Raw genomic sequence first — 4,161 nt, 5'->3', positions numbered from 1 at the left:
ATGGAAACTCCCAGCAATCTATATCTGCTGACCTTAGCTAAGACTGCTAGCAGTGGGGGATTTGGAACCTGACATGGATATCTGGAACCAGGAAAGACTTCCTGTGGAACATCAACCTGGCCACATAACGTTCAACCACAATTTGTCCTGCCTACGAGTTATGCTGTAGTAAAGGTAGTGCAGAAATTATGGGAGTGGCCAATCAATGACTGGTACAGCCTAAGACCCTTGCCATGCAAGGGTACCTATTGCTGACATTATCTGGAGGGCCAGGACTCAGGGCTGAATACTGCAGAGACCTAGGATAAAACCAAACACAACCTACAATAAAAACTTAATAAAATGATTCCTAGTGATGTTCTGATATATTCATATACTGGTGCCTAGCCCAGTTGTCATCAGAGAGGCTTCACCCAGCAACTGTTGGAAACAGATGTAGAGACCTACAGCAAAACATTAGTCCAAGCTCAGAGAATCCTGTGGAAAAGAGGAGGAAGGTTGATAGTAGCAAGAGGGGTCAGTGACACCACACGAATATCTACAGAATCAACTAACCTTGGCTCATAGGGGATCACAGAAACTGGAAATGCAACCAGGTATCCTATATGGGACTGACCCAGGTCCTCTGCATGTATGTTATGGTTTTGTAGCTTTATCTTCTTGTGTGACTCCTAAGAGTGTGAACAGGACTCTTTTTGGGGGGGTGGGTGGGAATGCCTAGTCTTACTGCTACTTAATATGCCGTGTTTGGTTGATATCCATTGAGGCCTGCCCTTTTTCTGAATAGAAATTGAGGAGGAGTGGATTGGGATGGGGCAGAGGGAAGGTAGGGGGATTCCGAGGAGAAGGAGGAGGAGAAACTGTAAGAAATAATGTAACAAAATAGTAAAACATTTTTAATTAAAAAAGAGGGGCTCACTCAATGATCAATTCTCTTTAAAGGTGAGAAAATGCAAACTCAGTTATTATATGACTTCTGTAACATAGGGACAAGTTGAGTTGGGACAAGATACCCGGTATTTCTATCAATAGTCTTTTTTTCCCTTTTGGCTTTATTAACACTAACTCCAAGATTAGTCTAAAAATAAACAGCCAGGAAAATGAGTCATCGATAGCATTACTTTACTTATTTCACATTATTGCATAATTAGTACATTTTCTAGAAAAATCTTCATTTATGCATTGTACAAGTACTTTTGGAATGAAAACATTTCTATTTGACCATTTTTTAATTAAACAAGACAACAGTTATACTTAGGAGTTTCAGAATGATGTCATTTGCCATTTAGGTGACAAATTGAAGAGTTCTTCTTTTTCCAGTGCACAGCTAAATGTGTAAAAGAGGAAGATACTAAAGGACAGTAAGACATTCTTATAATGTTCATTCTCTGATGGTGGGCCAAGGTCCAGGAATCGAGAGATGCTTCTTTGCATGCATTAGATGTATTCCTGGGGCCATATTTATCATAATTTCTAGCAGGAGCATGTGCAATGTACTAAGCTAAGTAGTTAATTTTTTTTTATCTCATAGAACTCTGGGGCAGGCAGTGTTACTATTATATTTCACAGAAGAGAAACCTGAGGTTTAGGGGAGTTAAACTGACATCTGTCTAAGGTCACAAGTTTTCAATCCCAAGTTTGGTTCCAAATCTCAGAACTTTTCCTCTAAATCAGATGTCCTTTGACAGCCCCCCACAGCTTCTCACAATTGTATTCATACTACAAGGAATCCAATATGACTTTGAACAGTTCTAAAGCAAAATCTACTCAACAATAGAAACAAACACACATGTTAAAAGCACACTGAACTCTGTCCCAGGTTTAATGTGTATTTCCCTTTGAAGAAAAGCTCCCCATGATTTTATGAATGAAAGGCCGAGAAGAGAAGGAAGTAAGCTGTGGGAGCTGGCTCCCCACCAGAGGAACTTGTCAGCCACATTTTATCTTAAAGAAAAAGCTGACACCAGACACTGCTGAGCAGTTCTGAAAGGCACTTCTTTCTAACATCTGCTTAAATGTATTCAGGTCACATCATACACAAACGTAACAGACAGTGTCAGGGAGTTGTAGAGAAAATGAGCCTTCTGGACAACATAGTAGAAGCTCTATATATCTAGAATGAAAAAGGAACTGGAGAGATATAGCATTGCTTGGACAGAACTTAAATTTGCTTAGCAAATTCGTAACACACAATCTAAATGTTGCCCAGAATTTTCTTTAAATAGACGGTGTTTTTCACTGTGCCAATAATATTGAGAATCTATGAAATAGAATATTTTTCTAAGCTCAATTGCTGATCACAACTGAGGGATATTCAGGTTGTTAAGTTTGGAAGATGCTGGAAAAGGCAGAACTCTCAGAGTTTGCAGACACTGTAGATAGATTTAGCAAATAAAAATATAGGATGCCAAGAACAATTTAGTAACATGTATGTCCCCAAATTATAAATATGTGCAATGTAATATCAAAGATGTACTCATACTAAAAGTGTTTCCATTTATTTAAAAATCAAATGTAACTAACTTCCCATATTGTATCTGCAAACCTTACAGGGAGTATCATGGCATTTGTGTGTCAAACTCAGGTAAGGTATGTGTCAAAAGTAACATGTAGTAAGCATGTTAAAGGATAATCTCTGCAACATTCATTTGCTAAAATTTAGAGAGGGCTCAAGTTTCTCTCTGTAATGGAGTCACTTGTTACTTAATTATGTTCTTATGTAGTAGTTCTCAACCTGTGGGTTGGGACCCTTTCACAGAGGTTGCTAAGACCATCTGCATATTAGATATTTTATCATAATTCATAACAGTAGCAAAATTACAGTTATGGGATAGCAATGAAAGTAATTTTATGGTTGGGTATTATGACAAAATGAGGAACTGCATTAAAGGGTTTCAGCATTAGGAAGGTCAAGAACTACAGGTCTAATGCATTATGACTACTAGGAAGGAAAAAGTAAAGTTATGACTATTGGAATAGTGGCTACTTCTTCTGGAGATAGAGGATGGAGTCAATTGGTAGCAAAAGGATACTTTCTAGAATGCAAGAATGTGTTCTATGTTTTATTTGGATTAATTTTTTATTACACACCTCTGACTAAATTTGAATAAATGTATTTATTGTACATTTATAATATGTATTTTATTATGTGTAGACTATATAATTCAAATAATAAATATACTCTCTACCATCATGGAATTTATATTCTCTGATGGACTAAACTTATATACATGCTTAAAGTATAAGAATTGTGCTAAGAGAAATGGGAAGAAAATTAAGGTGCTATGAATGTTTAAAATTTTAAAACATGAGGACATCAGCATTGCTCACTCAGTAGAAAACTATTTGTTGGTGAGGTAGGGAGATAGGGCAGTCAGTAACGTGTTTGCTGTACAAGCATGAAGACCTTACGCCAACATGCAAAGCCATGCAGGGCAACACATGCCTGTAGTGGAGAGACAAGCAGATGGTCAGAGTTCTTTCAAAAAATGGGACAAAATACAATTGATGAAGACACCTTCTGGCTTCCATGTGCATGTACCCTGACATGCGCGCACGCGCGCGCACAGACACACACACACACACACACACACACAAACTAATGATCATATACACAGGAGCTTACACTTGACACTGGGTAAGTATTAAAAAAAACTCTTTTAAGGATATGGGAACACCCAATTAGAGCATCTGAACCCAGTTTTGGGACAGGAGAGGTTTTAGCTTTGAGAGTGTGGTCTGAAGAGTGGGGATGTGCCAACTACATCAAAGGATAAGGCAGGGCAAAAATCATTCAAGGGAAGAGACTATTATATGTGATGCTCTTGGGTGACAGAGAAAACAGCATGTAGTAAGCTCAGAGGTTAGAGTGACTGAAATAAGAAAGGCAAGGGAAGGATGAAAGGAGGCTACAAGGTATAGGAAGGCACAGAACATCCTATGCTTTAATACATTGAGAGGGAGGAACTCTCAAGTTTTGATCAGTGAGTACCATGGTTAGATAGAGTTTTTATAAAAGAAAAAAAGACATATTCTGGCAGTAGTGTTGATAGTAGAGAAAAGGAGGTAAAGGTTAGTTAGAAGACTGTCACAGCGGTTCGGACCCAAGCTCCGAAAAAAAAAAAAAAAGGAAAAAAAAGGAAAAAAAAGAAGACTGTCACA

The sequence above is a fragment of the Rattus rattus genome, chromosome X (assembly GCF_011064425.1).
Source record: "Rattus rattus isolate New Zealand chromosome X, Rrattus_CSIRO_v1, whole genome shotgun sequence".
Lineage (NCBI taxonomy): Eukaryota > Metazoa > Chordata > Mammalia > Rodentia > Muridae > Rattus > Rattus rattus.
The sequence above is the reverse complement of the archived record's forward strand: the minus strand, read 5'-3'. Positions refer to the sequence as shown.